The sequence below is a fragment of the Chanodichthys erythropterus genome, chromosome 4, assembly GCF_024489055.1.
Source record: "Chanodichthys erythropterus isolate Z2021 chromosome 4, ASM2448905v1, whole genome shotgun sequence".
Taxonomy (NCBI): Eukaryota; Metazoa; Chordata; class Actinopteri; order Cypriniformes; family Xenocyprididae; genus Chanodichthys; species Chanodichthys erythropterus.
In genome coordinates, this window is record NC_090224.1 from 12,563,551 (window position 1) to 12,591,175 (window position 27,625).

General features: G+C 36.7%; 1 long non-coding RNA gene across 1 annotated transcript; it reads right to left on the bottom strand.

The window, feature by feature from the left end:
* Positions 1-6,272: 6,272 nt before the first annotated feature.
* On the bottom strand, positions 6,273-7,093 carry LOC137018477 (uncharacterized). The gene is made up of 3 exons (XR_010894911.1): positions 7,021-7,093; positions 6,771-6,917; positions 6,273-6,382 (listed from the first exon to the last, which is right to left on the bottom strand). It is a non-coding gene; the product is annotated as an uncharacterized lncRNA (long non-coding RNA).
* Positions 7,094-27,625: the final 20,532 nt, after the last annotated feature.

Consider the following 27,625-nt stretch of genomic DNA (forward strand, 5'->3'; position numbering starts at 1 on the left):
GAGGTGACTGAGCACCAGGTCCCTGTGTTCGCACAACTGATCCTGCGACTGAGCTAGAATGAGCCAGTCGTTAAGATAGTTGAGGAAGCGAACACCCTGTTCTCTCATGGGAACAAGGGCTCCAGAGAGGATGCTACAATGGAGATTAGGCAAGGAGACCACGCATCTAGAGCTCTGAGCGAGTGCTGGGTTTGCCATGACAACCCGCGCTGCAGCCCAACAGCTTGACGGCACATGACACGCAGAGGAGTGAGAGGTTTGCTCTCGCTGATCTCCATGGTCTCCCAGAGTGTTGGGCAGACCTGCAGCTGTGCTTTTACACACAAGCGGCAGCTGGCCAACAACAGAGGGGACTCAAGCTTACCGGAGAAAGAAGAGTCATGACCAGCGTGTCGACGTAATCATGTTCTCATACGAAAACATGAACCACCCATGAACATCGTTTCAGCACGCGCCCAGACATGTGAAACAGTGATCGTGGCCGTCAGTGAGGACAGGAAACGACCGCATCCAGAAACACACAAATAGAATGTCATCTTTAAAAAGACGCAAGCTCTACTTGTGTAAGCTCTTTTAAGGACTTTACTCTTTTAAAGTGCTGAAGCACGCAGGGGAACAGCCATCACAACGGCCGGATTGTGTGCAGCCTGTCGTGTGCTCTCTCTCTTTGAAGGCGCTCACTCTTACCAGCCGTAAAAACGGCTTTCAGCACTCGAAGCCCACCGTACCAACTGTGAGAACAGCCTTCTGATGCTGTCAAAACAGCTATTTGCTCAATAATGGCAAATGAAACAAAACAAAACAAAACAAAACAGAAAAAACAGAAAATAAAGAGAGGATTTCGACCCCGCTGCTGTGCTGTTCGCCCGCACTCGAAAAAAAGAGAAGTTCAACCAAAAAGCTTGACTCATCTTCTAGCAGACACTTGCTTGCAGAGAACAGGAACAAACACCGTTCGGCTCTGAAGCGAAAAGCTGAAGGTGCAACGCACCTGCTGCTCATTATATACCCGCGCTGCGAGGCAAGCAGCTGCTGCATATGATTGCATGCCAATGTGCATTGGCTCGTTTTAGTTACACTCAAAGTAGATTGGCCTCTCTAGTGTACGTCGAACGTGACCGACTGAATGGGAACATCTAGGTCATTATTCAATGTTAGAGAACAGAGATCTGAATATAGAATGTACCTCTGCATGTGTTATTGATGCTGATGGTGAGACTGGAGTTTGTTACAATGAATCCATCCAAACATGAGCAACTGTAACTTCCTATTTCATTTGTGCAGTTGGAATTTGGACCACATACAGATGGACTGAACAGACATTCATCTATATCTATGGGGGAAATAATTAAAATTTGCCTTAATTCATACAAGTATAAACAGATAAAACATGAAAGACAAATGGTATCTCACAACATAATAGACAAGAAAAATATGGATTGAGAAAGTGTATTAACATTTTTTTTTTATAAACAAACAACCACATAATTAATATTTTGTAAAGCAGCACCTGCAACAAAAACAAACTAACAAAAATTAATTATACACCTTTCAATACTTATTTTCTATGTCATGAATTTATAACAAGCTCTTGCTGTCAATCATACCTCTGCATGGGTTATTGCTGTTTATAGGGAGGTTTGGATCTGTTACATTATATCCACTCATGCAAGAGCAATTTTGACTCCCAACAGTGTTGTTGCAGATTGAGTTTGGACCACAGACATCTGATATCTCAACACATTCATTCACATCTATATTAAAAGGAAGATTAGAGGAAAAGAACAGTTTATGTCACTCATTCATATGTGAAACAACAGAGTGCTTAATTTACAAAAATTATATCAAAGTTAAAATCACATGGATAAACTCTAGCTAATAGGTTGTAATTCAAGGTTAGCGTAAACACAAATCTAAATATAGAATGTACCTCTACATATGTTATTGATGCTGATGGTGAGATTTGAGTTTGTTGCAGTGAATCCATCCAAACATGAGCAATTGTAACTTCCTATTTGATTTTTGCAGTTGGAATTTGGACCACATACAGATGGACTGAACTGACATTCATTTATATCTAGAGGGGGAAATAATTTAAATTTGCTTTAATACATACAAGTGTAAACAGTTAAAACATGAAAGACAAATAGTTTCTCACAACATAATACACAAAATATACAAGAAAATACGGATTGAGAAAGCATATCAACATTTTTTAAACAACCACAAAATTTAAGATTTTGTAAAGCAGCAAGTGCAACAGAAACAAACTAACAAAAGTTAATTATATGCCTCCCAGTACTCATTTTCTTTGTCATGAATTTGTACAATGAGCTTTTGCTGTCAATCATACCTCTGCATGGGTTACTGCTGTTTATAGGGAGGTTTGGATCTGTTACATTATATCCACTCATGCAAGAGCAATTGTGACTCCCAACAGTGTTGTTGCAGATTGAGTTTGGACCACAGACATCTGATATCTCAACACATTCATCCACATCTTTATTAAAAGGAAGATCAGAGGAAAAGAACAGTTTATGTCACTCATTCATATGTGAAGGTCAACACATTCTTTGGCATCTTTACAACACAATGCTTCATTTACAAAAAAAGACATGGAAAGAAAAAATCATATGGATTATTCATGAATATAGCATCAATAGAAATCTCAATATAAAATGTACCTCTACATGTGTTATTGATGCTGACGCTGAGATTTGAGTTTGTTACAGTGAATCCATCCAAACATGAGCAATTGTAACTTCCTATTTCATTTGAGCAGTTGGAATTTGGACCACATACAGATGGACTGAACTGACATTCATTTTTATCTAGAGGGGAAAAATAATGTAAATATGCTTTAATACGTACAAGTATAAACAGGTAAAACATGTAAGACAAATGGTATCTCACAACATAATACAGAAACAAACTAACAAAAATTAATTATACGCCTCCCAATACTCATTTTCTTTGTCATGAATTTGAAACAAGCTTCAGCTGTCAATCATACCTCTGCATGTGTTACTGCTGTTTATAGGGAGGTTTGGATCTGTTACATTATATCCACTCATGCAAGAGCAATTGTAACTCCCAACAGTGTTGTTGCAGATTGAGTTTGGACCACAGACGTCTGATATCTCAACACATTCATCCACATCTTTATTAAAAGGAAGTTCCGAGGAAAAGAACAGTTTATGTCACTCATTCATATGTGAAGGTCAACTCAATCTTTGGCATCTTTACAACAGAATGCTTCATTTACACAAATGATATCCAGGGTTAAAATCACATGGATAAACTCTAGCCAACAGGTTGTAATTCAAGATTAGAGTAAACATAAATCTAAATATAAAATGTACCTCTACATGTGTTATCGATGCTGATGGTGAGATTTGAGTTTGTCGCAGTGAATCCATCCAAACATGAGCAATTGTAACTTCCTATTTGATTTTTGCAGTTGGAATTTGGACCACATACAGGTGGACTGAACTGACATTCATTTATATCTAGAGGGGAAAAATAATGTAAATTTGCTTTAATAGAAAAGAACAGTTTATGTCACTCATTCATATGTGAAAGTCAACTCAATCTTTGGCATCTTTACAACACAATGCTTCATTTACAAAAATTATATCAAAGTTAAAATCACATGAATAAACTCTAGCTAATAGGTTGTAATTCAAGGTTAGAGTAAACATAAATCTAAATATAAAATGTACCTCTACATGTGTTATTGATGCTGATAGTGAGATTTGAGTTTGTTACAGTGAATCCATCCAAACATGAGCAATTGTAACTTCCTATTTCATTTGTGCAGTTGGAATTTGGACCACATGGACTGAACTGACATTCATTTATATCTAGAGGGGAAAAATAATGTAAACATGCTTTAATACATACAAGTGAGATGAATGGTATTATTGGGTACAAATATTGTACCCAAGTACTTGTACTCCTCGACAATCTCTATAGGATTTTCGTGAATAACAGTAGTAACTGCCATAAGCAGAGGCAGATGGCTATGGCAGTTACTACTGTTATTCACGAAAATCCTATAGAGATTGTCGAGGAGTACAAGTACTTGGGTACAATATTTGATAACCTGTTGAAATTTACTTCCAACACAGAGGAGATACTTCGGAAATGTCAGCAGTGGCAGTATCTTTTAAGGAAGCTCAATTCTTTTGGGGTCAATAAGAATATTCTCTCTTTGTTTTATTACTCTTACATTGAAAGTGTCATTACATTCTCTATTGTTTGCTGGTTTCATTCTATCAGCCTTCAGAACAGAAATCGTCTGGAGCGTACAGTTAAAGTTTGTTCAAAAATTATTGGACTTGCTATTAGGACTCTTTCCACTATAAGTGAACAGCAAATGCTGAAGTTGGCTGGTAGGATTTTACATGACCCATCACACGTCTTGTTTTCTGAATTTGAGTGGCTCCCTTCAGGGCGACGACTTCGCTGTCCAGGTTGTAGGACACAAAGGAGGACTTCAACCTTCATTCCTAAAGTGGTTCAGCTTCTAAATTCTCAATCATTTCTGACCCCCAGGTTTACCATGTTGTGATTACATTTTTTTTTTAAAAACTTTAATGTTTTAAACGCTGATGTTTATTTGTCATATCTTAGAATACATACATGTTGTGTATATTGTGTTATTTATTTACTGTGTTGAGTTTTTGACGTATATTGTTTGTTACTCTGCGTGACCTTGTGAATTGCCCTTCGGGGATAAATAAATCTCACAACATAATACAGAAACAAACTAACACAAATTAATTATACACCTCCCAATACTCATTTTCTTTGTTATGAATTTGAAACAAGCTTTTGCTGTCAATCATACCTTTGCATGTGTTAATGCTGTTTATAGGGAGGTTTGGATCTGTTACATTATATCCACTCATGCAAGAGCAATTGTGACTCCCAACAGTGTTGTTGCAGATTGAGTTTGGACCACAGACGTCTGATATCTCAACACATTCATTCAGATCTTCATTAAAAGGAAGTTCAGAGGAAAATAACAGTTTATGTCACTCATTCATATGTGAAGGTCAACACATTCTTTGGCATGTTTACAACACAATGCTTCATATACAAACAAAGACATGGAATGTAAAAATCATATGGATTATTCATGAATATAGCATCAATAGAAATCTTAATATAAAATGTACCTCTACATGTGTTATTGATGCTGACGGTGAGATTTGAGTATGTTGCAGTGAATCCATCCAAACATGAGCAATTGTAACTTCCTATTTCATTTGTGCAGTTGGAATCAGGACCACATACAGATGGACTGATCAGACATTCATCTATGTCTATCAAAAACGGAAATTTAAAAAGTGATTTAAAACGGTTAGATGTACAAAAAGACATCTATACAAGCAGTATACAAATTAAGTAGCAATGTTAACATTTTCCAAAAATAAATAAATAGTAAATCAAAATTTAATAAATAATAAATAAAAAAGTCTAGATTTTTTTTTTAAATACATTTTTAAATTATGCAATGACCAAAAGTTTAAAAATAATGTTTTTTTTTTTTACATTATTTTTTGATATAAATTGCAATTCAGAATATCAAATAAACAAAAAACTTACCGATGCATGGGTTGTTTTTATTAATAGCTTGATTACCATCTGTGACATTATATCCATTCCAACAAAAGCATGAGAAGCTTCCATTGTAATTGTAACAGTAAGAGTTCGGCCCACATACTGATGGAGAGTCAAGACATTCATAAATATCTGAAACAAAGTAATTGATAAAGTAAACAGTTGGCAGAATATTAAGGCAGTAAAAACTGTAACAATATGTTCAGAGCTTCAGCTGTCAATCATACCTCTGCATGGGTTACTGTTGTTTATAGGGAGGTTTGGATCTGTTACATTATATCCACTCATGCAAGAGCAATTGTGACTCCCAACAGTGTTGTTGCAGATTGAGTTTGGACCACAGACATCTGATATCTCAACACATTCATCCACATCTTTGGTAAAAGAAAATTACAGACATAAAAATGGCCCTTTCCAGCTCGCCTAACATTACAATCTAATATTACATTTAGAAAATTTTATCCAAAGTAGAAAACACTGAAACGTCAATGTTATCATTAAAACATTTGTATTTATTTAAATAAAATGTATTGGACTAATAGTGTACAAAAACATCTAGTTCATTATTCAATGTTAGAGAACACAGAGATCTGAATATAGAATGTACCTCTACATATGTTATTGATGCTGATGGTGAGACTGGAGTTTGTTACAGTGAATCCATCCAAACATGAGCAATTGTAACTTCCTATTTCATTTGTGCAGTTGGAATCAGGGCCACATACAGATGGACTGATCAGACATTCATTTATATCTATGGGAAAATTAAATTAAAAATTAAAGTAATCACTTTAATTAATTATAAACTGATGTAATTATCACAAACACCTAAAGACATGAAATACATTTATCTCATGGCATTCATATGTCTATATAAAGGAGAATATAAATCAAGAAAGTAGAAGCTGAGCACAACAGACCAGAACAAATGTAAACTTATCTCCTAAAGAAAAAGAGCTGGATAAAAATAGTATTTCAGGCCTAAACTTACAAATCCAAACTGCATGTGCTAGCTAAATAAATAAATATAAACAATAAATTTAAAAAAATGAAATAAACAAACAATGATTGCATATTTGATAAAGACATATCTGAAATTATTCAACAATCATAACAGAGAATATTACAAAGTGCAAACTTACCGATGCATGGGTTACTTTTGGCAATCTCCTTATTTCCATCTGAGACGTTATATCCTTCCCGACAAGAGCACGAGAAGCTTCCATTGTAATTGTAACAGTAAGAGTTTGGCCCACATACTGATACTGAGTCAAGACATTCATAAATATCTGAAATGAAATTTTTGATAAAGAGAAAGGTTACATTTGATTTGACAAAAGATTTTTGACAGTACAAATACAAACTGCTCAGTGCTTCAGCTGTCAATCATACCTTTGCATGGGTTACTGCTGTTTATAGGGAGATTTGAGTCTGTTACATTATATCCACTCATGCAAGAGCAATTGTAACTCCCAACAGTGTTGTTGCAGATTGAGTTTGGACCACAGACGTCTGATATCTCAACACATTCATCCACATCTTTATTAAAGGGGAGTTATGGGGAAAAAACAGTTTTGATCACTCATACTGTACATATGAAAATAAATAATGAGAAGAATAAGGCTTAGATCAGACATTCATCTATATCTATGGGGGAAATAATTAAAATGTGCCTTAATTCATACAAGTATAAACAGATAAAACATGAAAGGCAAATGGTATCTCACAACATAATAGACAAACTTAAGAAAAATACGGATTGAGAAAGTGTATTAACATTTTTTTAAACAAACAACCCCATAATTAATATTTTGTAAAGCAGCACCTGCAACAGAAACAAACTAACAAAAATTAATTATACACCTTTCAATACTTATTTTCTATGTCATGAATTTGTAACAAGCTTTTGCTGTCAATCATACCTTTGCATGGGTTACTGCTGTTTATAGGGAGATTTGAGTCTGTTACATTATATCCACTCATGCAAGAGCAATTGTAACTCCCAACAGTGTTGTTGCAGATTGAGTTTGGACCACAGACGTCTGATATCTCAACACATTCATCCACATCTTTATTAAAAGGAAGTTCAGAGGAAAAGAACAGTTTATGTCACTCATTCATATGTGAAGGTCAACTCAATCTTTGGCATCTTTACAACAGAATGCTTCATTTACACAAATGATATCCAGGTTTAAAATCACATGGATAAACTCTAGCCAACAGGTTGTAATTCAAGATTAGAGTAAACATAAATCTAAATATAGAATGTACCTCTACATGTGTTATCGATGCTGATGGTGAGATTTGAGTTTGTTACAGTGAATCCATCCAAACATGAGCAATTGTAACTTCCTATTTCATTTGTGCAGTTGGAATTTGGACCACATGGACTGAACTGACATTCATTTATATCTAGAGGGGGAAATTATTTAAATTTGCTTTAATACATACAAGTGTAAACAGTTAAAACATGAAAGAAAAAGTTTCTCACAACATAATACACAAAATATACAAGAAAATACGGATTGAGAAAGCATATCAACATTTTTTAAACAACCGCAAATTTTAAGATTTTGTAAAGCAGCAAGTGCAACAGAAACAAACTAACAAAAGTTAATTATATGCCTCCCAGTACTCATTTTCTTTGTCATGAATTTGTACAATGAGCTTTTGCTGTCAATCATACCTCTGCATGGGTTACTGCTGTTTATAGGGAGGTTTGGGTCTGTTACATTATATCCACTCATGCAAGAGCAATTGTGACTCCCAACAGTGTTGTTGCAGATTGAGTTTGGACCACAGACGTCTGATATCTCAACACATTCATCCACATCTTTATTAAAAGGAAGATCAGAGGAAAAGAACAGTTTATGTCACTCATTCATATGTGAAGGTCAACACATTCTTTGGCATCTTTACAACACAATGCTTCATTTACAAAAAAAGACATGGAAAGAAAAAATCATATGGATTATTCATGAATATAGCATCAATAGAAATCTCAATATAAAATGTACCTCTACATGTGTTATTGATGCTGACGCTGAGATTTGATTTTGTTGCAGTGAATCCATCCAAACATGAGCAATTGTAACTTCCTATTTCATTTGTGCAGTTGGAATTTGGACCACATACAGATGGACTGAACTGACATTCATTTATATCTAGAGGGGAAAAATAATGTAAATTTGCTTTAATATATACAATTATAAACAGGTAAAACATGTAAGACAAATGGTATCTCACAACATAATACAGAAACAAACTAACAAAAATTAATTATACGCCTCCCAATACTCATTTTCTTTGTCATGAATTTGAAACAAGCTTCAGCTGTCAATCATACCTCTGCATGTGTTACTGCTGTTTATAGGGAGGTTTGGATCTGTTACATTATATCCACTCATGCAAGAGCAATTGTGACTCCCAACAGTGTTGTTGCAGATTGAGTTTGGACCACAGACGTCTGATATCTCAACACATTCATTCACATCTTTATTAAAAGAAAATTACAGACATAAAAAGTTTCCTCTTTAGGTCACTCATTCAGAATGTGGATGTAAACTTATAAATTGCCTAACATTACAATCTAATATACATTTAGAATATTTTATCCAAAATAGGAAACGCTGAAACTTCATAATGTTAGCATTAAAACATATTTGATATTTATTTTAATAAAATTGATTGAATTAATGGTGTACAAAAAACATCTAGTTCATTATTCAATGTTAGAGAACACAGAGATATGAATATAAAATGTACCTCTGCATATGTTATTGATGCTGATGCTGAGACTGGAGTTTTTTACAATGAATCCATCCAAACATGAGCAATTGTAACTTCCCATTTCATTTGTGCAGTTGGAATCAGGACCACATACAGATGGACTGATCAGACATTCATCTATATCTATGGGGGAAAAACACAATACTATAAAACAACCAATTATTTAACCCTTGTGCATCCTTATGGACATTTTTTTTTTTTTTTGGTCATTTTGAATATTTTTACTATTTTTTTGCAAAATGGTGCCGTTTTTCTTATGCTTGGCTATAAAGCAAATACTTCATTTATTCTTGTTTTCTGCTTCTGTGTCTTATAGAGCCAATTGGATAAGATATGCAGCTGTAATTGTGTGGGTGTGTTGGAATGGATGTCAGTGTGTGGTTTGTATGTGTGTGTGAGAGAGAAAAACTTTACTGTACATCACAAATCCAACCACTGTATGTACCGTCTCGGTTACAAAGGTAACCCTCGTTCCCTGAAGGAGGGAACGGAGACGTACGTCGGACAGACCGACGAATAGGAATCTCGTTAGAGAGGCCAATCTACTTCGAGTGTAACTAAAACGAGCCAATGCACATTGGTATGCAATCATATGCATCAGCTGCTCGCCTCGCAGCGCGGGTATATAATGAGCAGCAGGTGCGTTGCATCTTCAGGTTTTCTCTGAGGAGCCGAACCGGATAGGCGGCAGCATCAGCGGGGTACAGCGACTGTGGCGACGGGACGTACGTCTCCGTTCCCTCCTTCAGGGAACGAGGGTTACCTTTGTAACAGAGACGTTCCCATTCAGTCGGTCACGTTCGACGTACGTCGGACAGACCGACGAATAGGAATCCCTACCAAAGCACCACAGGAGCTTCGAACGCGTCAACTAACAAGACCTTCTCCTCGTCCTCCCTGACTTTGCACAGGGTCTGTGCAAGTAGGCTCACTGGGGGAAACGCATATTTGCGCAGGCCCCGGGGCCAGCTGTGACTGGGAGTGGGAGGTTTCTGGTGAGGCAAACAGGTCTACCTGAGCCTCTCCGAATTCTCTCCAGATCAGCTGAACCACCTGGGGGTGGAGTCGCCACTCTCCTGGCAGCGCAGCTCGTGATACGTGATACGCCCGGAACGTGCCACGCTGCCACGCCCATCTCGGGACTCGGCCGTGAAGCCAGTGCTGAAGCGGTCTCATATGAAGCAGACCGAGCGGTGTTACAGCCGCAGCAGCCGCCATATGCCCCAGGAGCCTCTGAAAGAACTTCAGTGGGACCGCTGTCCTGCCATTGAATGTATTCAGGCAGTTCAACACCGACCGAGCACGTTCCTCTGTGAGGCGTGCTATCTGCTCGACCGAAACCAACTCCATACCGAGAAAAGAGATCCTCTGCACTGGGGGTGAGTTTGCTCTTTTCCCAGTTGACCTGAAGCCCCAACTGGCTGAGGTGTCTGAGCACCAAATCCCTGTGTTTGCAAAACTGATCCCGGGACTGCGCTAGAATGAGCCAGTCGTCAAGATAGTTGAGAATGCGAACACCCTGTTCTCTCATGGGAACAAGGGCTCCCTCCACGACTTTCGTGAAGACGCGGGGAGACAGGGCCAGCCCAAAGGGTAGGACTCTGTACTGATATGCTCGACCTTCGAACGCGAATCTCAGGAATGGCCTGTGTCGCGGAAAAATTGAAACATGGAAGTACGCGTCCTTCAGGTCAATCGCTGCAAACCAATCTCGGGGACGGATGCACTCGAAAATGCGTTTCTGCGTGAGCATTTTGAATGGTAGCTTGTGGAGGCTCCGATTCAAAACTCGCAGGTCCAAGATCGGTCGTAACCCGCCGCTTTTCTTGGGTACAATGAAGTAGGGGCTGTAGAACCCCGACCTCAAATCGGCTGGAGGGACCAGCTCTATCGCGTCCTTCGCCAGTAGGACTGCGATCTCCGCACGCAGGACAGGGGCATCGGCATCTTTCACTGTAGTGAAGAGGACATCCCTGAACTTGGGGGGGGAAGCCGGGCGAACTGAATCGCAAAGCCGACCCTGATGGTCCGAAGGAGCCAGCGAGACGGACTGGGGAGCGCTAACCCGGCTCGCAGAGACCGTACAAGCAGGACCAAAGGGACCACCGGTGTACCCGCAGCAGGGCAGCGAGGTGGAACACAGGGACGCAGCTCGGGGGGCTCTCTTCTTGAGGCGGCCCGAAGCGGCGTCACAGTGTGCTAGGCAACACTTACCTGGCTCCACGGATGGACAGAGGGAGCAGTCGAGGCTTTGGCTGCCCGCTGCTCGCTGCTGTCCATTGGCGACAGAAGAGGGGGATGAGAGTGGTGAGGTTTTTCTCCTCCCACTGCTCTCCAAACCCTCTTCAGACCTGGAAATGGAGGAACTGCTCTTTAAAATTTGGGTACCGCTGCCTCTTGGGTCAGTGGCGGAACAGAAACAAACCCAATAAAGGATTTACCACCTGGCCCTCCTCCAGGGGTGGAAGAGCAGTCCCACCCATCTCTGGGTCGCCCGTCTCAGGGGTGATTCTCACCAACCAGTTAAACAGCTGCAGAGACGGGAGGCGTCATCTCCCCGCAATGGATACAGCAGAGCCTGCTGGGCCAGAGTTTCTTGCAGGGGACGACACCCTTGGCGACGAGCAGACTGAGGGGCGGCCCAAGAGGAACTCAATGGTTTGTCATGGGAAGCTCCCCGATCCGCTACTAACTGAGGAGAACCGCTGGGCTCAGTCCTCGACAGTGTCACCGAAAGGCCACCTCGTAAGATGGGAGCATTGAGAAAGCATTTAGCTTGACAACCTCTCACACCTCACAAGGTAAGCCAGGGGGCACTTCTGGACCACGGAGGTGGACATCGTCTGGCTGAGGGCCTGCGCCGTGACTTTGATCACGGTTAGTCAACAAGCGCAGCTCAACCCCAGCACAGAACTACCCTCATGCAAAAAGAGTGCCTTGGCCTCACATGCAGGGTGGGTGTGGTCTGTGTACAGCCACCCCATCCAAGAGGGTAGTGAGAAAGGAAAAACTTATGCAGATTGGCACCTTTGGCATTCCATATTTATGGCACCAATATACCCCCATACTGCCAAGTTTTCCATGCACATCTGGAAGACCCAGGAAAGCATGACTGTAAACTCTGAATCTGAGTCAGCATAAGCACACACCATTACAGTGGGCAGCGTCACCCTCATTTCCAGAGCATAACAGCACTCTCTCCGATGCTGCAATCGACGTCTGTCCCTCAGCTGGAGCTCTGAATGAAATGCTAGGTTCCCCTATGAAAAGGACCAGCAATCCAATCCAGAAACTGCACAGCTTGCAATGCGCTAGAGAGGGAGGGGCCCTAGGGGGTTGGTTCCCCGAAGGAACCCCTCAACCTCATGTCACCCAAGCCATATCAGCAAAGTACACCTCTTCTGGTGCACCAGAGAGGGCGCTACAATGGAGATTACGCAAGGGAACCGCGCATCTATAGCGCCGAGCGAGCGCTGGGTTGCCGTGACAACCCGCGCTGCAGCCCGGCAGCTCGACGGCACACGACACGCAGAGGAGCGAGAGGTTTGCTCTCGTTGATCTCCACGGTCTCCCAGAGTGTCGGGCAGACCCGCGGCTGTGCTTTTACACACAAGCGGCAGCTGGCCAACAACAGAGGGGACTCAAGCTTCCCGGAGAAAGAAGAGTCACGACCGGCGTGTCGACGTGATCATGTTCTCATATGAAAAGCACGCAGGGGAACGGCCACCGCAACACAGACAGGGATTGTGTGCAGCCTGTCATGTGCTTTCTCTCTCTTTGAAGGCGCTCACTCTTACCAGCTGTAAAAACGGCTTTTCAGCGCTCAAAAGCGCACCGTACCGGCCGTGAGAACAGCCTTCTGACGCTGTCAAACAGCTATTTGCTCAAAAACGGCAAACGAAACAAAAACAGAAAAAGAGAGGACTTCGACCCCGCTGCTGTGCTGTTCGCCTGCACTCGGAAAAAAAGAGAAGTTCAACCAAAAAGCTTGACTCGTCTTCTAGCAGACACTCGCTTGCAGAGAACAGGAACAAACACCGTTCGGCTCCGAAGCGAAAAGCTGAAGATGCAACGCACCTGCTGCTCATTATATACCCGCGCTGCGAGGCGAGCAGCTGATGCATATGATTGCATGCCAATGTGCATTGGCTCGTTTTAGTTACACTCGAAGTAGATTGGCCTCTCTAGCGAGATTCCTATTCGTTGGTCTGTCCGACGTACGTCGAACGTGACCGACTTAATGGGAACAGTGGTGTTTTGCTGGCATCTAATGGGGAAAACTTGGTATTGCGCCCAAACAAAATCTTACTGAAAGCTCATTTTGTGAAATATCAACCCTTAAATTTGTAGCGCAGCTCATTTAGATTTATGGCTTTGATTTTCTAGCAGATTTAGAGTTGAACAAGTTTCATAAAATATATATTTTATATAAAAATATTCGTAAATCATTTTCATAAATTTACACCTCTATACCCCCCCCCAACACACACACACACACACACACACACACACACACACACACACACACATACTTTTTAACCTGTTAACCCGCAGTCACGCCGACGCACCAAAGCTTCTTTGTTTAAATTAGCTCAAATTTACTGTTAGATTTAATATAATTACCTTGACAAACTATACATCATTAAAAAGATCTAAGACTCGAGCGTCAATTTTTAATCTTTATTTTATACTCAACATCGTATAGTGACCGTTATTTGTTAATATGCGTCGGGAGTTATGAATATGAGAAACGGAGTCGTTACCTTTTCATTGAAATATGAGCGTCAGCTTCAGCCATTGAGAAAAAAACTCTGTACGATCATCATGAAAAAACTCCACAAAATAACATCCCTCGGGGCTTTTAGCTTAAAAGCATGCACATTTGGAGAAATATTGATGGACTGTCATACGTTTATGTCAATTTTCTATACAGAGGAGTCATATTTATTAAATTTTTACCCAAAACGCGCTGTTGTTATTATATGAGCGCTGTATACACTGACTACTGTGTGTCCAACAGCCGGAGGGCGCTCTGTGCACCTTTAGTCCACAAATTATACAGCATGAACAAGAGGCAGTCATGTGACATACACAGAACTAACAGAGGCTACCAGACATCGCTATAATCATTGATATAAACATACAGAACGTCACTTTTGAAAGTAATAAATACACGATTGTGACGAATCCGATATGTGGTTTATCTGTGTTCTTCATGCCATATCAGGTATTCATAATAGTAGATTATATTTATAATGCAATGCTAATCGAGATATCTTTTCTCATTGTGCAGAATAGCCTAAAATGATATATTTCCTGTCTGATTTTTTATCCAAAGCCACATCACATCAAAGAAGGTTATTTAAAACAATCGACTAGTAAGTTTGGAGAAAAAACGTGGTTTTAATCTTATAAATTGTCATGTTTTGTTGGTGTGCTAAGCTAATATGCTAACGAGCCCAGATATGCACCTGTTTTAATCTAAAGCTAATGCAAATAAATCATTTTTAATAGTAAAGCTCACTTTTTTTTCCAAGAAGGGCATTAGATACAGTTTGAAAGAAGGTGAAGTGAGAAGTTTGGTGAATGAAATGAGGGATTAAATCTTGAATAGAACATTAGTAATTATAATAGAGATAAGCTGGCTGGAGAGGTGTGAATGTGTTCAGGGGAGACTGAAACTGAATGGGGCTGTTAGCACCACAAACACAATATCGACAATACCCTTGAATAGATGACAATAAACATCAGTTAACATTTTAGAGTCCTTTCTAAATAAAGTCTCATGACATGGTCTTGAAAAACATGTAATAAAACCCAGAGTTTTAAACCTATCATCTTCAGATTTGAAATATAACATGGTCAGACATGTGGCTCTAGCTGCAGTGCATTTCTAGATTGCCACAAGGCCAACTTGACTTTCATTTTCATAAATATATTTCATAAAAAAAAATTCTAATAACTTTTCAAAATTTCAAAGCTATTTTAAACTTAAGTCGGTGCTCCTATGTTTCAAATTTTTATGACAGTTTTTGGACATGGACATTTTGTCCTCTATGGACCTATGTGTAACTTTATTTAGTTGACACACAAGGGTTAGAAACAGTTTTATTTAATTCAATTAAAATTTCAACAGTAAGAGTTTAGGCCAAACACTGATGGTGAGTCAAAAAATGGTAACACTTTGCGTGAAGGGGTGTGCATAAGACTAACATGACACCTTCATAATCATGACATGACACATGTCATGAATATGAAGGAGGTTTTGTGCATGTTTATGACAACTGTCATTAAATGTCATTCGCTCAATTATGTCATTTTAATGCAAAGATGACATTGTTTGAGATGTTTTTGTTACGACAACTTGACATAAACCAATACATCATAACCTATCAGTGTCTTTGTCATGACAACTTGACATTACCAAGACAACATAACCTGTCATAAACATGACATAGCAGATTAATCATCAAACTTAAGAAACTTTGCTTTTTAACATTAACATTACAATACATTTTTTTGGTAACACTTCAGTATAGGGAACAGATAAATATAAATGATTTACTATGACTTTTCCCTCAATAAACTACTAATTTACTGCTTATAAATATAGTTAATTGTTAAGTTTAGGTATTGGGTAGGATTAAGAATGTAGAATAAGGTCATGCAGAATAAGGCATTAATATGTGCTTAATAATTACTAATAAATAGTCAATATTCTACTAATATGCATGCTAATAGTAATAAGCAATATTAATATTGTAAATTTATACATAATATTGTCACTTAATGACATTTCAATTTGTACCACTGAAAAAACGTGGTCAGAAAAATATTCATGACTCTATTATAATGGCCTCATGACAGCCAATGTCAAAACCAACCACATGACAGCTAAATAATGTCAAGTTGTGATGACAAAGACATCTCGAACAATGTCATCTTTGCATTAAAAATGACATAATTGAGCAAATGACATTTAATGACAGTTGTCATAAACATGCATAAAACCTCCTTTATATTCATGACATGTGTCATGTCATGATTATGAAGGTGTCATGTCAGTCTTATGCACACCCCTTCAAGTAAAGTGTTACCCAAAAAATTAATAATGAATATCTGACATAAAATAATTGATCAGCTGTCAATCATACCTTTGCATGTGTTATTGCTGTTTATAGGGAGGTTTGCATCTGTTACATCATATCCACTCATGCAAGAGCAATTGTGACTCCCAACAGTGTTGTTGCAGATTGAGTTTGGACCACAGACGTCTGATATCTCAACACATTCATCCACATCTTTATTAAAAGGAAGTTAGGAAGGAGAAGAACAGTTTGGGTCACTCATACATATGTGAATAAATAATTCAGAATAAAAAAACAAAGAAACAAAAAAAACAAAAACAAAGACATGGACAAGCTCTAGTTAATTATTCAAGGTTAGAGTAAATTCAAATCTAAATATAGAATGTACCTCTACATGTGTTATTGATGCTGATGGTGAGATTTGAGTTTGTTGCAATGAATCCATCCAAACATGAGCAATTGTAACTTCCTATTTCATTTGTGCAGTTGGAATTTGGACCACATACAGATGGACTGATCAGACATTCATCTATGTCTATGAAAAAAGAAAATTTAAAAAGTGATTTAAAACAGTTAGATGTATAAAAAGACATCTATACAAACAGTATACAAATTAAGTAGCAATGTTAACATTTTCCAAAAATAAATAAATACTAAATAAAAATAGTTAATAAAAAAAGTCTGGATCCTGAACCTATTCTAAAACCCTTTTTTTTTTTAAATACATTTTTAAATTATGCAATGACCAAAAGTTTAAAAATAATGTAAAAATTACTTGTAAATTGCAATTCTGAATATCAAATAAACAAAAAACTTACCGATGCATGGGTTGTTTTTATTAATAGCTTGATTACCATCTGTGACATTATATCCATTCCAACAAAAGCATGAGAAGCTTCCATTGTAATTGTAACAGTAAGAGTTCGGCCCACATACTGATGGAGAGTCAAGACATTCATAAATATCTGAAACAAAGTAATTGATAAAGTAAACAGTTGGCAGAAGATTAAGGCAGTAAAAACTGTAACAATATGTTCAGAGCTTCAGCTGTCAATCATACCTCTGCATGGGTTACTGCTGTTTATAGGGAGGTTTGGATCTGTTACATTATATCCACTCATGCAAGAGCAATTGTGACTCCCAACAGTGTTGTTGCAGATTGAGTTTGGACCACAGATGTCTGATATCTCAACACATTCATCCACATCTTTGGTAAAAGAAAATTACAGACATAAAAATGGCCCTTTCCTCTTTAGGTCACTCAAACAGAGGTCTGTGGAGGTCAGCTCGCCAAACATTACAATCTAATATTACATTTAGAAAATTTTATCCAAAGTAGAAAACACTGAAACGTCAATATCATTAAAACATTTGTATTTATTTTAATAAAAATGTATTGGACTAATAGTGTACAAAAACATCTAGTTCATTATTCAATGTTAGAGAACACAGAGATCTGAATATAGAATGTACCTCTACATATGTTATTGATGCTGATGGTGAGACTGGAGTTTGTTACAGTGAATCCATCCAAACATGAGCAATTGTAACTTCCTAATTCATTTGTGCAGTTGGAATCAGGGCCACATACAGATGGACTGATCAGACATTCATTTATATCTATGGGAAAATTAAATTAAAAATTAAAGTAATCACTTTAATTAATTAAAAACTGAGTTAATTATCACAAACACCTAAAGACATGAAATACATTTATCTCATGGCATTCATATGTCTATATAAAGGAGAATATAAATCAAGAAGGTAGAAGCTGAGCACAACAGACCAGAACACATGTAAACTTATCTTCTAAAGAAAAAGAGCTGGATAAAAATAGTATTTCAGGCCTAAACTTACAAATCCAAACTGCATGTGCTAGCTAAATAAATAAATATAAACAATAAATAAAAAAACGATATAAACAAACAACGATTATCTGCATATTTGATAAAGACATATCTGAAATTATTCAACAATCATAACAGAGAATATTACAAAGTGCAAACTTACCGATGCATGGGTTACTTTTGGCAATCTCCTTATTTCCATCTGAGACGTTATATCCTTCCCGACAAGAGCACGAGAAGCTTCCATTGTAATTGTAACAGTAAGAGTTTAGCCCACATACTGATACTGAGTCAAGACATTCATAAATATCTGAAATGAAATTTTTGATAAAGAGAAAGGTTACATTTGATTTGACAAAAGATTTAGACAGTACAAATACAAACTGCTCAGTGCTTCAGCTGTCAATCATACCTTTGCATGGGTTACTGCTGTTTATAGGGAGGTTTGGATCTGTTACATTATATCCACTCATGCAAGAGCAATTGTAACTCCCAACAGTGTTGTTGCAGATTGAGTTTGGACCACAGACGTCTGATATCTCAACACATTCATTCACATCTTTAGTAAATGGGAGTTATGGGGGAAAAAAACAGTTTTGGTCACTCATACTGTGCGTATGTAAATAAATAATAAGAATGAGAAGGCTTAGCTTACAAAAATTGTAATATGCATAAACTCATTCAAGGTTAGAGTAAACAAAATCTGAATATAGAATGTACCTCTGCATGTGTTATTGATGCTGATGGTGAGACCTGAATTTGTTACAATGAATCCATCCAAACATGAGCAATTGTAACTTCCTATTTCATTTGTGCAGTTGGAATTTGACCCACATAGAGGTGGATTGACCAGACATTCATCTATATCTATGGAGGAAAAACACAGTGTTATTAAAACAAGCAGATATTTAAAAAGACTAATTTCCTGCAATTATAACTACAACAGTAAGAGTTCAGCCCAAACACTGATGTCGAGTCAAAACATTCTTGAATGTCTGACATAAAATAATTGATAAATTGTAAGGTAACAGTTAATAGAAGATTCAGGCAGTTCAAACAGTAACGCTTCAGCTGTCAATCATACCTTTACATGTGTTATTGCTGCTTATATGGAGGTTTGGATCTGTTACATCATATCCATTCATGCAAGAGCAATTGTAACTCCCAACAGTGTTGTTGCAGATTGAATTTGTACCACAGACGTCTGATATCTCAACACATTCATCCACATCTTTATTAAAAGAAAATGATAGACATAAAAAGAACAGTTTCCTCTTTAGGTCACTCATTCAGAATGTGGATGTAAACTCATCAACTGCCTAACATTACAATCTAATATTACATTTAGAATATTTTATCCAAAGAAGGAAATGCTGAAACTTCATAATGTTAGCATTAAAAAAATATTTGCCTTTTATTTTAATAAAATCGTTTGGACTCTTGGTGTACAAAAAACATCTAGTTCATTATTCAATGTTAGAGAACACAGAGATCTGAATATAGAATGTACCTCTACATGTGTTATTGATGCTGATGCTGAGACTGGAGTTTGTTACAATGAATCCATCCAAACATGAGCAATTGTAACTTCCTATTTCATTTGTGCAGTTGGAATCAGGACCACATACAGATGGACTGATCAGACATTCATTTATATCTATGGGGGAAAACACAATACTATAAAACAAGCAGTTATTTAACCCTTGTGCATCCTTATGGACATTTTTTTTTTTTTTTTGGTCATTTTGACTGTTAATGCCAAATGCACAAATTTTGAAACAAAAATGTCCCTATTTAAACCCATTAAAACAGCAATTTTTAATTCTAGGGTTATTTAACTGTAAAATTATACATTGTTTGTTAATAGACTTTCATTGTGTTGGAAAGGCTTCAAAATAAATATTTTTACTATTTTTTGCAAAATGGTGCCATTTTCTCAGGCTTGGCTAAAGCAAATACTTGCTTTATTCCTGTTTTCTGCTTCTGTGTTTTATAGAGCCAGTTGGATAAAATATGCAGCTATAATCGTGTGGGTGTGTTGGAATGGATGTCAGTGTGTGGTTTGTATGTGTGTGTGTGTGTAATTTTTGAGAGAGAAAAACTTTACTGTAAATCACAAATGCAATCACTGTATGTACCAGTGGTGTTTTGCTGGCATCTAATGGGGAAAATTTGGTACTGCGCCCAAACAAAATCTTACTGAAAGTTCATTTTGTGAAATATCAACCCTTAAATTTGTAACACAGCTCATTTAGATTTATGGCTTTGATTTTCTAGCAGATTTAGAGTTCAACAAGTTTCATAAAATATATGTTATATAAAATCATTAAAAAAAAATTAAAATCGTAAATCATTTTCATAAATTTACACCTCTATAACCTTTTTGTTTTGTTTAACTTTTTTTTTAACTGATTTTACTTCACCAATAATCTGCGAGGAGTCTTCTTTAACATAAGAAAAAACTTAAGTCGGTGCTCCCAAATTTTTATGACAGTTTTTGGACATGGACATTTTGTCCTCTATGGACCTATGTGTAACTTTATTTAGTTGACACACAAGGGTTAAAAACCGTTTTATTTCATGCAATTAAAATTTCAATAGTAAGAGTTTAGGCCAAACACTGATGGTGACTCAAAAAATGAATAATGAATATCTGACATAAAATAATTGATCAGCTGTCAATCATACCTCTGCATGTGTTACTGCTGTTTATAGGGAGGTTTGGATCTGTTACATCATATCCACTCATGCACGAGCAATTGTGACTCCCAACAGTGTTGTTGCAGATTGAGTTTGGACCACAGACGTCTGATATCTCAACACATTCATCCACATCTTTATTAAAAGGAATTTCAGTTGAAAAGAACAGTTTGGGTCATTCATACATGTGTAAATAAATAATGAAAAACATCAACAGACAAACAAACAAGAAAACATTGATAAACTCTAGCTAATTATTCAAGGTTAGAGTAAATGCAAATCTAAATATAAAATGTACCTCTGCATGTGTTATTGATGCTGATGGTGAGATTTGAGTTTGTTACAGTGAATCCATCCAAACATGAGCAATTGTAACTTCCTATTTCATTTGTGCAGTTGGAATCAGGACCACATATAGATGGACTGATCAGACATTCATCTATATCTATGGGGAGGAAAGCACAATATTATTAAAATAAGCAATTATTTAAAAAAAGTTTAATTTCCTGCAATTTCAGTCAAATACAGGCAATTTTCACAGTGTATAAAACATTCAATATGCTTCAAATGATTATTCATATATGTAAATATGCACTATTTTAACAACAAAACAAATTAATGTAGCTGTTGGGGAAAAAACTAATAAAGAATCCCAGTCATAGCAGCAATAGTTCAATAGCAATAGTGTTTAAAGTTTATGGCATGCTCAACTTGGGAACTTGGATATCAAAATTATCCCAGAGTTTCCCAGAGCTCATGTCTAATTTTTAATTAGGAAACTCGTATTTATGAAAATGTGAAGGCAGCATTACAGTTCTACCCACACAATGATGGTGAGTCAAAACATTCATGAACATTCATGACTTAAAATAATTGATAAGTAAACGGTTAACAGAAGGTTCAGGCAGTACAAGAGGTAACAAAATGTTCAGAGCTTCAGCTGTCAATCATACCTTTACATGTGTTATTTCTGTTTATATGGAGGTTTGGATCTGTTACATTATATCCACTCATGCAAGAGCAATTGTGACTCCCAACAGTGTTGTTGCAGATTGAGTTTGGACCACAGACGTCTGATATCTCAACACATTCATCCACATCTTTATTAAAAGGAAGATCAGAGAAGAACAGTTTGGGTCACTCATACATATGTAAATAAATAAAATAAAAACAATAAAATAAAATAAAAAACAGATAAACTCTTATTATTGAAGGTCAGAGTAAATGCAAATCTAAATATAAAATGTACCTCTACATGTGTTATTGATGCTGATGGTGAGATTTGAGTTTGTTACAATGAATCCATCCAAACATGAGCAATTGTAACTTCCTATTTCATTTGAGCAGGTGGAATTTGGACCACACACAGATGGACTGATCAGACATTCATTTATATCTATGGGGGGAAAACAAAATACTATCAAAACAAGCAATTATTTAAAAGCAGTTTCATTTCCTGCAATTATAACTACATCCTAAAGCTTGTGATTACGAGCTTGTCACATTCAAGTGCTTTGATGTCAGAAAGAACAGGAATCATGGAGGACACAAGGTTTATTCTTGCCTATTTATTAGGAAAAATCGTATTAAAGCAAAAATGATATTTAGCGTCTTATTTTTTGACAAACATGTAAACATTCACGTTTCATCAAACATTCACAGAGCTTCCCAGTGGCTATTTACAATAATTCCGATAGCATGTAAGGGCAGCATTGGAGTTCGACCCACAAACTGATGGTGTCAAAACATTGAATACTGACATAAAATAATTGATAACTGAACGGTTTAACAGAAGGTTCAGGCAGTACAAACAGCAAAAAAAAAAAAAAAATCAAAGCTTCAGCTACCAATCATACCTCTGCATGTGTTATTGCTGTTTATAGGGAGGTTTGGATCTGTTACATCATATCCACTCATGCAAGAGCAATTGTAACTCCCAACAGTGTTGTTGCAGATTGAGTTTGGACCACAGACGTCTGATATCTCAACACATTCATCCACATCTTGATTAAAAGGAAGTTAGGAAAGAAAAGAACAGTTTGGGTCACTCATACATATGTAAATAAATAATGAAAAAACATAAAACAAACAAACAAATAAACAAAAACAACATGGATAAACTCTAGTTAATTATTCATGGTTAGAGTAAATGCAAATCTAAATCTAAAATGTACCTCTACATATGTTATTGATGCTGATGGTGAGATTTGAGTTTGTTACAGTGAATCCATCCAAACATGAGCAATTGTAACTTCCTATTTCATTTGTACAGTTGGAATCAGGACCACATACAGATGGACTGAACACACATTCATCTTTATCTGGGGGAGGGACAAACGTAATGTGTAACATACAAATATAAACACTTAAAAACATGAAAGAGATCTGGGGCCGTATTCACAAAACATTTTATTTTACTACTAAGAGTTCTCCTAAAAATTCTCTTAGCTAAAAGTTTTTAGCTAAGAGTTTTCTCTTAAAAACTTTTCACAAAGCTGCTGAGACAAACTTTTAATAAGGAATAGAGAGAAGTCTTAAGCTAAGAGTAAGGGCGGTGTTGACCTTGTTGCTATGGAGTATACACACAGTGATTGGCTGATGGGGGAGCAGTCTCTGTCAGCGATATTATCATAGAAATACAATTGTTGCCATATTCAAATAAAGATGTTAAAATAAAAATGTTGCCATATTCAAATAAAGGTTTCAAAATGAAAGCTAAGTGTCATTAATGAATTAAACTAATATATGTTCAGCTAATTTTCAGCCTCTTACATGTCTGCATCTTGAGAGAATGCAGAATTCAAGCGACGAATGATGTTTTATAAACAAAGTTTGGGAGGAGTGCATTCAAACGGTCTATCTTATCAGCTCGAGTGGAGGTATACTGTATATACACAGACGAGAGCCAACTCACCTATAGTTTCTTCGACAGTTTTCTGCATCCCTCCACTACCCCGTTACTGACTCTCGGCTGGGGATATGTGAAGAATTCTGGATTTGGGCTAAATTCCAAGCTCTTGAGCCCTCGATCCTCTTGGACAGCAAGCCAAATACGCTTATTATATATCTTTTATTCTATTCGATCGTTTGTTGTAAGTGTGATCTAGAGAAAACAACTGGTAACTGGTAATCGGACATTCTTTATTTATTAATTAAATTTTTTTTTTTTTGTTGCCGTTTTATGATAGATTCAAATCTATAAATCAAAATATGTATTGCATTTATGAAGAAGGTTCAGCACCAAAGGCTCTGTCGCTATTGCCTCAACAGTGTACAGTGTGTTTGGGCAGATTTCTGAGGCGGATTGGCAGCAACGGCCATTAGGATTGTTTGTGGTTTGGTTTTAGTGACTTCAGAGTCCTCTTGACTACTCCTAATGCTTCACAGATTTAGGAGCTAGTTTTAGCGCTAAAATGCTTTGTGAAATACTCTTAGAGCAAAACTGTAGGAGTCCTAAAATTAGAACTGACACGCCCATTATTTTTAAGAGTTTCTCCTAAATTGGCAAGTTAGGAGCTACTTTTAGCCTTAAGATGTTTTGTGAATACGGCCCCTGGTGTCTAACAACATAATCTACATCTATACTATAAGAATAAAAACTGAGAAAGGACAATATCAACATTTTTAAACACAAAAGACCGGAAAACTAAGATTTTGGAATGTGATCCAAACTTCTCTATTAACCAAACTTCCCTAGATCCAAACTTCCCTATTAACAGCAATAACACATGCAAAGGTATGATTGACAGCATATACAGCTATGGAAAAAATTAAGAGACCACTCCAAGTTCAGAAATCAATGTTAAGTGGTCTCTTAATTTTTTCCATAGCTGTATATGCTGTCAATCATACCTTTGCATGTGTTATTGCTGTTAATAGGGAAGTTTGGATCTGTTACATTATATCCACTCATGCAAGAGCAATTGTAACTCCCAACAGTGTTGTTGCAGATTGAGTTTGGACCACAGATGTCTGATATCTCAACACATTCATCCACATCTTTATTAAAAGGAAGATCAGAGGAAAATAACAGTTTATGTCACTCATTCATATGTGAAGGTCAACACATTCTTTGGCATGTTTACAACACAATGCTTCATTTACAAAAAAAGACATGCAAAGTAAAAATCATATGGATTATTCAATAATATAGCTTCATTAGAAATCTTAAAATAAAATATACCTCTACATGTGTTATTGATGCTGATGGTGAGATTTGAGATCGTTGCAATGAATCCATCCAAACATGAGCAATTGTAACTTCCTATTTCATTTGTGCAGTTGGAATCAGGACCACATACAGATGGACTGATCAGACATTCATCTACATCTAAAAACAAAAAGGAAATTAAAAAGTGATTTAAAACAGTTAGATGTATAAAAAGACATCTATACAAGGAGTATAAAAATTAATTCGCAATGTTAACATTTTCCAAAAATAAATAAATAAATTGTAAATAAAGTATGGATCCTGAACCTTTTTTAAAAAAGTTAAAAAATGTAAAAATTAGTTGTAAATTGCAATTCAGAATATCAAATAAACAAAAACTTACCAATGCATGGGTTGTTTTTATTAATAGCTTGATTACCATCTGTGACATTATATCCATTCCAACAAAAGCATGAGAAGCTTCCATTGTAATTGTAACAGTAAGAGTTCGGCCCACATACTGATGGAGAGTCAAGACATTCATAAATATCTGAAACAAAGTAATTGATAAAGTAAACAGTTGGCAGAAGATTAAGGCAGTAAAAACTGTAACAATATGTTCAGAGCTTCAGCTGTCAATCATACCTCTGCATGGGTTACTGCTGTTTATAGGGAGGTTTGGATCTGTTACATTATATCCACTCATGCAAGAGCAATTGTGACTCCCAACAGTGTTGTTGCAGATTGAGTTTGGACCACAGATGTCTGATATCTCAACACATTCATCCACATCTTTGGTAAAAGAAAATTACAGACATAAAAATTACCCTTTTCTCATTATGTCACTCAAACAGAATGTTGAGGTCAGCTCGCCTAACATTACAATCTAATATTACATTTAGAAAATTTTATCCAAAGTAGAAAACACTGAAACGTCAATGTTATCATTAAAACATGTATGTATTTATTTTTATAAAATATATTGGACTAATAGTGTACAAAAACATCTCTAACACTGAATAATGAACTAGAACACAGAGATCTGAATATAGAATGTACCTCTACATATGTTATTGATGCTGATGCTGAGACTGGAGTTTGTTACAGTGAATCCATCCAAACATGAGCAATTGTAACTTCCTATTTCATTTGTGCAGTTGGAATCAGGGCCACATACAGATGGACTGATCAGACATTCATTTATATCTATGGAAAAATTAAATTAAAAATTAAAGTAATCACTTTAATTAATTAAAAACTGAGTTAATTATCACAAACACCTAAAGACATGAAATACATTTATCTCATGGCATTCATATGTCTATATAAAGGAGAATATAAATCAAGAAGGTAGAAGCTGAGCACAACAGACCAGAACAAATGTAAACTTATCTCCTAAAGAAAAAGAGCTGGATAAAAATTGTATTTCAGGCCTAAACTTACAAATCCAAACTGCATGTGCTAGCTAAATAAATAAATATAAACAATAAATTTAAAAAAATGAAATAAACAAACAATGATTGCATTTTTGATAAAGACATATCTGAAATTATTCAACAATCATAACAGAGAATATTACAAAGTGCAAACTTACCGATGCATGGGTTACTTTTGGCAATCTCCTTATTTCCATCTGAGACGTTATATCCTTCCCGACAAGAGCACGAGAAGCTTCCATTGTAATTGTAACAGTAAGAGTTTGGCCCACATACTGATACTGAGTCAAGACATTCATAAATATCTGAAATAAAATTTTTGATAAAGAGAAAGGTTACATTTGATTTGACAAAAGATTTAGACAGTACAAATACAAACTGCTCAGTGCTTCAGCTGTCAATCATACCTCTGCATGGGTTATTGCTGTTTATAGGGAGGTTTGGATCTGTTACATTATATCCACTCATGCAAGAGCAATTGTGACTCCCAACAGTGTTGTTGCAGATTGAGTTTGGACCACAGACGTCTGATATCTCAACACATTCATCCACATCTTTAGTAAATGGGAGTTATGGGGAAAAAAAAACAGTTTTGGTCACTCATACTGTGCGTATGTAAATAAATAATAAGAATGAGAAGGCTTAGCTTACAAAAATTGTAATATGCATAAACTCATTCAAAGTTAGAGTAAACAAAATCTGAATATAGAATGTACCTCTGCATGTGTTATTGATGCTGATGGTGAGACCTGAATTTGTTACAATGAATCCATCCAAACATGAGCAATTGTAACTTCCTATTTCATTTGTGCAGTTGGAATCAGGACCACATTTAGGTGGATTGACCAGACATTCATCTATATCTATGGAGGAAAAACACAATATTATTAAAACAAGCAGATATTTAAAAAGACTAATTTCCTGCAATTATAACTACAACAGTAAGAGTTCAGCCCAAACACTGATGGTGAGTCAAAACATTCTTGA